At 37.2% G+C, this 10,651-nt stretch overlaps 1 non-coding gene across 1 annotated transcript; it reads left to right on the top strand.

Moving 5' to 3' along the window:
* Positions 1–5,166: 5,166 nt before the first annotated feature.
* On the top strand, positions 5,167–5,326 carry LOC122232413. Its single transcript, XR_006209759.1, has one exon. It is a non-coding gene; the product is annotated as a U1 spliceosomal RNA (small nuclear RNA).
* Positions 5,327–10,651: the final 5,325 nt, after the last annotated feature.

The following is a 10,651-nucleotide window of genomic DNA, read 5'->3' as shown; positions in this document are numbered from 1 at the left end:
TCCCTTAGTCTATCCTCAACACAGTATTCCAAGTAATCCACTTAAAACTTAACTAAGATGCCGTTATGCCTCTGTTCACATCCAGTGTCACTCAAACGGAAGCCAAATAAAAATTATAGTTGAGGCCACTTTCCTCTCTAACTTCTTGGACTTTTTTCTATTGCACACTCGTTCACTAGCCATACTGGTGCCCTTGATTTTCCTTGAGTATGTTAAGCTCACTCCTTTCTCAGGGCATTTGCACTGGCTTTTCTCTCTGCCCGAATACTTTGCTTACAAATATTGGTAAAACACCCTCTCACCTCACTTCGACCACTCTATTTACAATGGTAATCCCTCCTTATCTCTATCTCCTTCACAAAGGTAAACTTGACTAAGACATTTGACTGTACTCTTTTTTGCAAACCAATTAGCACCTATTAGTAGGCTCTGTATTTTATTATTGATTTTGTCTATTGTCTGATTCCTCAATTTGAATATTTCAGCTCCACCAGACCACCAGTCCACTGCTGTATTCTGAGTGCTAAGAACAACAGTTTTGGTAAATGGTAACAACAGCCCTGAGTGACACGTTAGACATTCAATCGGCACTGGTTGAATAAAGGAACAATTTGTTTATTCCTTATGAATTAGACAGTGTTTTGGCACCTTATTGCACCAATTACTGGAGTCAACAGGTATGGCTGCATACTATATAAATTTCAGTTCCTTTACAAGGCTGATTTCAAATATTTGGCATGAAAATGCATAGATCTTGGTCTCTGTCATCTTAAGTGTTTACAGTAACATTCCCTTCTGGGGTGTGTAGTTATGAAAATCATCTTGGTTCTCATTCCCTGTTCTCCACCAAAAAGAATGGAGAATTGCTCAGCTGAGAGAAAAAAAAATAGTATGTATTTTTTTTAATCTTCTCTTTAGTGTTTAGAATTCTATTCTTTTCATTCTCACTTGTGACACCACTGGTATTGCAAACAATAGAACCCAATACTAAAATTTTCCTGCCATTTGGAATTCAGGCAATAGCTGCCTTGATCCCTGCTCTTCTCTTGCCAACAATTGGAGGAGCTATTACATTACATGCATGGACTGTCCAATGAACAGCAGGCCAGGTGTCACTTTGAGTGACAGCCTTCCAGTTTCCAAAAACTGTAATTCTGTTCATTCAATTGAGTGATTGTGTGGCTGTATGTCACTTTGCCTTCAAAATATCTCCTCTTAACTTGCACTGTTTTGACTGCATTCTGGAGTTGATGCTGTAAGGAGAGGGTGGTATAATGCAGAGAGCACTGACAGTTTGAAGCATGTGCAAGCTGGAACATATCTCCTGCTGCAATGTTTATATCTTTGGCTAATAGTGATATAATTCCTCTTTCCTTTTTAAGTGACAGGTAGTTGGGATTTGTGCTTTTGTTCTTCTATAAAAGGAAAAGCAGGTTCGTGTGGTCTGTAAGAGTAGGATTCATCTAGTTTTAAGATTTGGATCTAATTCCTCAACAACATTCTTAGATTAACTTAGTTGAATGGAAATAATAAAACTATGGCTGTGCTAACTGATTCTGTCATCTTACTCAAAATGGAGATCATTGTGTGGTTGATTTAGCTGCAGTTGTTCTCATTTGATGTTACTGTCAAGATAGCCACAATGATGAGCTTGGAAACTAAGTGGTCTGTTTAATTGGCCACAGGTGATAGTCAACTGACTGGTGTTTTTCTTAGCAGCATTTAGCAGGGCTGTTTTTTCTCAAGTGTTCTGTGATGTTAAGTAAAAACATCTATATTGCCACTGACCCAGGCAGCAGTATAGTTGCTTTAGTTAGATGAACAATTTCCTAAAATTTGGGAAGACTTACCATTCTTCAGAGTCAGACCTTGAGTGGGAAGAAAAGCACCTCTCTTTGTGGCAATCTGTTCTTTATCCAAACAACAGCAGCATCATATTATGAAGGTCTGGAGCTTTAGGATGGGGACTGAGACTTCATACTTTCAGAGAAGACTTTTCTCTGGTCTGAGTTCTGTTTTAGAGAGATGAATGTGTCAGAGACTGCTATGCATTGCCAAAATTCATTTTCTGCTCTTTCTGGGGAAACAGCTAGACTTATTTTCCAGTCTTTCTTTGGTTATGTGAAGGTATAGGATAAGAGTTTTGGCCAGTGAAAATTTGAGTAGAAGTGATCTGTGTCATTTCTTTGTCAAAGTGGTAAAGATGCAGATGTGTCTTCCCTATCTGCTGGCTGAATGGAGGCACTCCACGGACCTAGATATGGGTGGGACCATGAGAGAGAAAGATCCTGAATTCCTGAATGGAGACTGCTTGAGTAGAAACACCTGTGTTGCAGTGTAACATGCGAGTGTACAGGAGTTTTCAGTCATTGAGATTTTAGGATTTACTTGCAAACAACAGCTAGCATTACTGTCCTAATTAGCCTGTCGGCCAAAGGCTGAATGAAGAGGGAAGATTCTGGAGTAAATAGGACCAGTTGGACTGCTCTTGTAATTCCGCCTAATTCTACAGTTGATGCAAGCAAGAAAAAAAAGAATTTTGAATAAATATTTATTAGGCTACAACATAAATGACAAATTAAAAGGGACAAAGATAACCTCAATATTTTAAGCTGAGAAACTGGAACAGTAGTTACCTCAAAGAGTGACATTGGAAGAAGAGCTGAAGTGGGGATAATGATTATGAAGTGGATGCAGTGAATGTTGTTTGGCATATGAACAATATGAAGGGTTGGAAATACAAAATGGGAGACTAGGTGAGAGGTTAGAGTGCAGCTTTAGATTTATGAGTCATTAACGTCTGCAAAGAAACTGAGAGGAATGGTAGATAAGAAGTATAATGGTAGCATAGATGAGGATCCTACTGTTAAAAGAGAAATAGGAATAGGTAAAGAAGGCAGAAAAATAACCACTAGAGACATATAAATGAAAGACAAATGAAAGAGCAATATAATATAAAAGCAGAGAAGAGTTTGCTAAGTAACTTTGCTTTGACTTTTTAAGGCTCCTTCCTGTAGACATACCTTTGCATGACTGTGAAGGATTTATATACCTATATATTGCTACTTTGTAATTTTTAAGGGATGGTCACTGGACTGGCCTACTGTAAGCCTAGGGCAAAAGAAGCATGGAAAGGCACAGGGCACATTTTGGGTTAGGTATACATTTCAACATCTATCACATATTTGTTGAGCATCTTTGATATGCTAAGTATTAAACAAAATGGGTAAAATGGGAGATGGTCATACTACTAGCCATAACACAGAGTCATAGGTGCCCTGATGTGCTCTGGGGATGCAAGGCTGGGGTTGATGAATTTCTTTCCCCTGAGACGATATGTCAGAAGGTGATATCAAAGCAAAGTAAATTTCAAACAGAGAGTGCACAATGAGCAAAGGCAAATAAGCACATAGATGGGAAAGAACTGAGGAATGGTGAGAGGTCATGTTTGGCTCATCTGGGTGATGAGGCTGGAAAAGGGAGGGCCTTTTGGACTTGTTCTGTAGCACTGTAGCTCTACTGAGGATTTTAAAAAGAGGAGAGACAAAGATCTCTGCTCTGGAAACATGGTTCTGGTAGACTTGAGGAGGCAGAATTAGATAGATATGGGAGAAACAGGAAACATGGAGAACCATTAAAAGACTATTGCAATCGTCAGGTAAGAAATAATGAGAGCCCAGTAAGTAGAGTGGTAGGCATGGGAAGGAAGGAGGGAACATATATGAACATGTTTTAGAATTGGAAATGGTAGAGTTTTCTGACAGACTAGATGTAGAAATGAGTGGAAAGCTTAAGAAAATTCAACACTGCTGCCTAAATTTGAGAAGCCATTAAAGGTGTAGGGCGTGAGAAATTGGTATTATATATTTAGATTATTATCCACTACATCTCATCTGGGGGAAAAATTGCCTTCAGCTTCAAGGAATATCCAGAATTCAACTGCTTCTCATCATTTCCTCCTCTATTACTCTAGAGCAAGCTACTCTTCTCTTTTGCCTGGATTATTACAATGCCTTCTAGTGTCCCTGAATCTACCCTTGGCTTTTGATAGTCTATTCTCGATGCAATAGGCAAAATTATCCTGCTAAAATATAAGGGCAAGCATCTCCTCTTCTCAATATCATTCACTAGCTTTCTACCTTCCTCAGAGTAAAACCAAAATTCTCATATAATCTACAAAGAATTGTCCAATCTGCCATCCTTTATGTTTCCCTCTCATTCACACATCCACAACCACACACCCATTATCTGCCATCTGGCTCCCTTAGCTACAGCTTCATTGGCTTCCTTGTGATTCCTATAATAGAACAGGTATATTTCTGCCTCAGGTCCTTTGCACTTGTCCCTGTTGGGAATGCTCTCTCTTGGAAACTTGTATGGTTCTGCGGTTTCACTTTTTTCCAGGTCTTTACTCAAATGTCATGTTTGCAGAGAGGCCTTCCCTTGTTATTCTACTTCAAATGTAAGCATGCCTTTCTTCCCCTTCTCTACTTAATTTTGATTCTTAGCACTTTTCATTGTTTAACATTCTTGATTTTTACTTAATTACACCTTGTTTAACAGGCTTCATGAAGGTGGGATTAAAAACAATTTTTTTCACTCTAGCAGGCAACAATGTTATTCATTAGAATTTCTCTGAAACACTTTCAATAATATTCAAGATACATTACATAAATAATAAAGTAACAACAAAATTATTATTGCTTTTAAATGTTGAAACTGGGATTGTAGAAAGAGTTTTGAGGACATGTATTATAAAAAGCATGGTCAGGAAATGTGTCTCTTAAATGAGGTAAGGAGTTGAGGCAGAGATCAGCCATGCCAGCTCTGTGAATTCCAGATCTGCATTGGGAGACTGGATGTACATGGTGAGAGGGCTGTAAGTCATTGAAGGACTCAAAGATCTCCTTATATTTATATGTCTTTGAGACAGTAAGAAGGAATTAATTCTTGCCTGTTCTCCACTCTAAGCCATGACACTGAAAATCATATGGCAACATACATCATCATTCTCCTAACATCTCCAAACAATTCACCAATGATGTAACTATAAACTGTCAGCTTTGGAGAAGTGTGTTTTAGACAACAATGGAAGTGTATGTGGAGAACATTATAATTACGTAACAACCGAACTAAAGAAATCTAATAGTGAAGAAGGTGAAGATAATAAACACTTGGCCGTGCAGATATCACGATCACAAAAGTGGTTCTCTCAGGGTGAGGCTCATCAATTGCACTTCAGGCTGTGCTGACCTCTGCAATTTCCCCAAATGTGGGAAACTTGACTGCATAATCTGTTAGGAGACTGCATTTGTGCTCCTTAAGAAAACAAAAAGAAAAACAAAAACAAACAAAAAAACAGGTGAAGATAATAAAGTCAGTCTTATGAACTGCATGATTGATTCATCCATTTGTCAACACTGATTGAATCTGTCCTTTGTGCTAGGCACTGTTTGGCAGATAGGGATGCAAGATTAACAAAAAATAATGCTCATTGAAGATAAAGCTCGCACTGTAATTAGCATCACAGGCAGGAAAATGAATAATTATTTCACTGTATAAAACACTATGACAGAGTTATACAAAAGATGCTATGGGAGGCAATGAGAAGAAAATGTCCGATCACAAAGTCTTTTGTTTGCAGAGATCCAGGATGCAACTTTGAGGAGAAAAGCAGTATACAAGGTTTTGTGCATATATTTATAGTAATAATAAATGTAAAAATAAATATAAGGAAGCATAAGGTTAAACTATTTTTTATTAGTCAAATTGATAGTTGAATTTAAAGATGATGCAGCATTTTTATAGATGATTGTGTGTTCAGCAGTTGAAAATCTGAATCTAAAGCTCAAGATAGATGTTGGGGCTAGAAAGCAGTATTTTGATGTAGATTTATAGGTGATAAAGTTATGGAAGTGAATACGATTACTCAGAGAACATAGAGGAAGATGATCCAATATCTATCTATCTATCTATCTATCTATCTATCTATCTATCGGATGGGTGGGGAAGAGAAGCCTGTGACAGAAATGGTGGGAAAATATCAAGGGAGTTGGAGCCAATCCAGGAGACCCATTTTAAATATCAAGGAGGAAAAAAATTGGAGAAGGAAATTTTCAATCCTGTCAAATGCTTTGTAGCATCAAATGAAAAGACTGAAATGAAATATTACTAAAAGAAAATACTGCAGATAGCTTCTTTAATTGATGGGTAGATTCAAAGTTTTAAACTGGTTTTATTACTCTTTAGAATATTAGGCACCTTCATACCTACAAAAAGTAACTCAGGAACTAGAGAAAAAAAAATCATCAAATATAAAGTTTCCATTGTAGTCTTTCCATTGTATCAGCAAACACATTACCTGGTTTTTATTAGTCCAATAAAAGCTATGGCTTTTTCAAAAATTCAGGTTTGGATAAAGTCCACATGATTTTTGGATTTTCAAAATCTATTCAATAAGACCATAAGGAGGGTATAGCATGGATCCAATTTTATGGTATCTATATGTTTTCTCCAGGTCACTTGTTTCTTGCCCTCTTCTTTCCTAATATTTCCTATAGAGTTTCTCTGTGGTTTTCAAAATCCCGCTAGCATATTTTTGTCATACCCAACATTCATCTTATTGTGGGCTTAGATATTTTTGGAAGATCAAATCACTGAGCCTAATAAAACACAGATAATGGCATTTTAAACTATGTGGTACATCCATTTCTTAATGAGTTTAGGGGCCACACTGTCTGGTAAACGGCAGAGCGGGCACTACGGCAGATTTGGGCCGCTGGTGGGCATCAATGTGATTACTGGCTGGAAGAAATGTGGATGAGTTGGTCTATGTCTAATCCTTTTGTGGCTTCCTGTGTGACACACTGTAATGAAAACATCACCGCAAATTACAAGAATTGTCAAAATGGGCTACCAGAAGATTTTTTTCACTCTAGAGTTTGCTGACCAAAAATGTACAGTGTGTTGTGTTATATCTGTATGCTGCTCTTACTTAGTAGATGTACACAAGAGCTGAGCAATTAAGGCGTGGTAAGAAATCTTTGAAGTCAATGGATTGGGGGTCTAGCAGATAAGTGTTTCATAAATGCAAATATAGAAATAGGTTGAAAGTCAAGTTTCACTCGTAGGGCTAAAACTCTTATTTGCTTTTGAATGCTAGGTATTCAGTTTATTAAAGACAGTTATACTGTTTCTATACTTACTATTTGTGATTTTGGGTGATTTAACAGTTAAAAACACAAACTTTCTTCTATAAAACTATTTAATCATTTAGGTCCTTCTAGGAAATTTATATATAAATACATTAATTGTTTGGTTGGGCCATGCAATGTAGGTTAAAGTTCTTAGGAAAATTAAAAGATCGTAACCAATTCACTATTGAAACCACACAACTAGAGTAATAAGTGTTTTTTAGTGATTTTCTCACTTCTCCCAAGAGCTTTAGAGATCTGCAGTACTATCTTCCCATTTTACAGATTAAGTATCAGAGACAGGCACACACAGGCAGCAAAGTCAATGTCACGATTCAAACCCAGGGAGTCTGACTCCAGAGCTCATGACCTTGGCCACTCAACTAGTTTTTGCCTACCTATGCATACTTTGTGCTGCCATGTACTTTATCTCATTTGAGTTTCTCAGCAATATGAGGCAGGTGTGGAAGGACAACTATTCCTACTTTGAAGAAGAAGTTCACAATTACATGACTTATGCAGTGTCTCATAAAAAAAAGGTGTGACAGATGACTAAATTCCAACTTTCTTAATTCTATTTTAGCCACTTGATATCCGTTAATCAACTCACTTCTTTTAGAGAAACTAGAATTTTTCCTGTAAAAAAACAATGAAATGTTCTATGTGCACTTTAAAAAATGTCATTAGCATTTCTCTAAAAGATAATAAAATATGAAAGCAAATCACACTTTTCTTTGATGCATTAATTCAACAGGTAGTTGTAAGGCAGTTTTGAAGGGCCAGAAATAGGGTTTATAGGTAGTAGCTGAGGTCATCAGAGAAAATACATCAGGTATTGTGAAAGTACCATGTTATGGTCAGCAAGGAATGAAGCCCTCAAAAGATTTTGATGTATATAATTAAGAGTTTGAAATAGTTCAAGACTGTTGCCCTTTTTAAAATAGCTACTCTCCCCAAACCTAAAAGACCAAATGAATTAAGCACACACTTAATGAATGCTTCACATGTCCAGAACAGTAGGTAGAGGAGGTCAAAGATGATTGAGACTGAGCTCCAGCTTTCCAGGAAGGTCTTGTAAATAAGGAGTAGGCAACATGGCAATAGCTTTAATATGAGACAGAATGTGAGAAGTGCCATAAGAAAAGTAAAAAATACAATGGGGTTCAAGAAAGGGTGAGAGCACATCTGGTTGGGGGCAATCTAGAAAGCTTTGTAGGGAAACATTTTGTAGGATGGGCAGGGTTCTGGCACCGGAGAGAAATGTGTGGTGTGAGGCTAGTGGGAGCTTGCAATCCACAAACTGAGAAAGTAAATGGAAGTTTATATTTTTCCTTAATTTTTTGAAATCACACTTATTTTTAATGGTTCTCTGCAAAGAAGAGAAGCATATACTGTAATTGAATCTAAACACTTCTAATTGATAAGGCTTTTCTTCCAAGGAAGGTGCAGAATTGTGATCAAGATAATCTGAATGACTGTCTTTTGCAGTAAGTAGGAACTTAAAAAAAAAAAAAAATGAGTGCCTAGGGGCGCCTAGGTGGCTCAGTTGGTTAAGCATCTGACTTCGGCTCAGGTCATGATCTCACAGTCCGTGAGTTCGAGCCCCGCGTCGGGCTCTGTGCTGATAGCTCAGAGCCTGGAGCCCGGTTCAGATTCTGTGTCTCCCTCTCTCTCTGCCGCTCCCCTGTTCATGCTCTGTCTCTCTCTGTCTCAAAAATAAATAAACGTTAAAAAAAATTAAAAAAAAAAAATGAGTGCCTAAGTAATTGGCCTTTCAAGAAAAAGTCACTGGTAAGTTAAAAATAGAGTTAGTAACATCTTTGGAATTTCTTCTACTTCTCCACTTCTTAGTACAAATGACAGAGATTATAAAAGCTTAATTTTGGAATTGAAAAATGGATATTAGTGAAATGAGTAGAAAAGTGTTTTTGAATATAGTTGCAATCTACAACTTTTTATAGGTTTATTTTTAAATATGGGTCAGTGTACAAAGGTCCTCTGCTTTTCACAAATATCCAAAACCTATTTTCTACCTGATAAAAATCTCACAGTTCATCATGCTAGAATGTCTGAGATTCATTAGAACATACCAAATACATTCCACTTATCAAATGAATGAAAGTACCAGAAGGTTGCTATGCTGAACACAACCTATATAACAAACATGTGTGGCAACTCCCCATGGACCTACTGCATTACGGTGGTAACAACAGTGAACTCAGTCCCAAGCTAACAGTGTGAGACTCTTCCTTCTCTCAGGCCACAAAGCATTTCCTAGGAACAGTTACCCAAAAGTGTTCGAGTTATTAGCACCTAATTATGTTTTAGCTAATATAGGCACCATCACAGTACAAAATAAAAGAAATAGGAGGATGGAGAATCTGCAGTGAGTAAATGTAAATTTAAGAATGGTCAGATAGGTTTTACACAATATTGTCAGACTGATTTAGGTGAAGGCTGAAGCTGTTTTAGTGGACTCAAACTTCAATTCCTGAAAAGGAAGAATGGAATTTTCTTCTGAGAGAAAATAATGTTCTATTCATATGATTTAGGGCCCTTCTAATCTGTTTTTTTCTAGATTTGCTTTCAGGAATTTAGCTTACACTGAAAAAGAACTAACTGATTATGCGATGCTAATAGAACACTTAGAAATTCCTATGTTTAAATGGCTCAAGTTCATTATTTTAAGAGTTTAAGAAAATCATTTAAGGAGAATGTTAGGGTATTTTGTTGTTATTTCCATATTCAGTCCCCGGTTTGCCTTTATTTAAAGACACACTTTATTCCTTAGAACAATCTTAGGTTTATAGCAAAATTGAGCAGAAAGTACAGAGCTCTCATATAGCCCTGTCCACACACAGGCACTATCTCCCTCACTACAGACATTCCACACCAGAGTGGTGCATTTGTTACAATCAATGAACCTACACTGACACATCACTATCAACCAAAGTGTACAGTTTACATTAAGGTTCACTCCGGTGTTGTATATCCTATGGGTCTGAACAAATGTATAATGACATGTATCTATCACTGTAGTATCATTCAGAATTATTTCACCATCCTAAACATCCCCTGTGCTCTGTCTCTGTCCCTAACTCTCGGCAACTATAAATCTTTTTACTGTCTCCATAGTTTTGCCTTTTCCAGGACATCATATGGTTGGTATTATACAGCATGCTGCCTTTTCAGATTCGCTTCTTTTACTTACTAGTATGTATTTAAGTTTCTTCCGTATATTTTCATGACTTGATAGCTCATTTCTTTTTAGCACTTTTTAGCACTAATATTCCATTGTCTGGATATACCACAGTTTATCCATTAACCTACTGAAGGACACCTTCGTTGCTTTCAAGTTTGGGCAATTATGAATAAAGCTGCTATAAACACCTGTATGCAGGTTTTTGTGTGGACTTGGGTAAACACCAAGGGGCATGATTGTTGGATGGTATGGCAAG

The sequence above is a fragment of the Panthera tigris genome, chromosome A1 (assembly GCF_018350195.1).
Source record: "Panthera tigris isolate Pti1 chromosome A1, P.tigris_Pti1_mat1.1, whole genome shotgun sequence".
NCBI lineage: Eukaryota > Metazoa > Chordata > Mammalia > Carnivora > Felidae > Panthera > Panthera tigris.
Note: the sequence above shows the minus strand (reverse complement) of the source record. Positions and strands in the feature narration are given on the sequence as shown.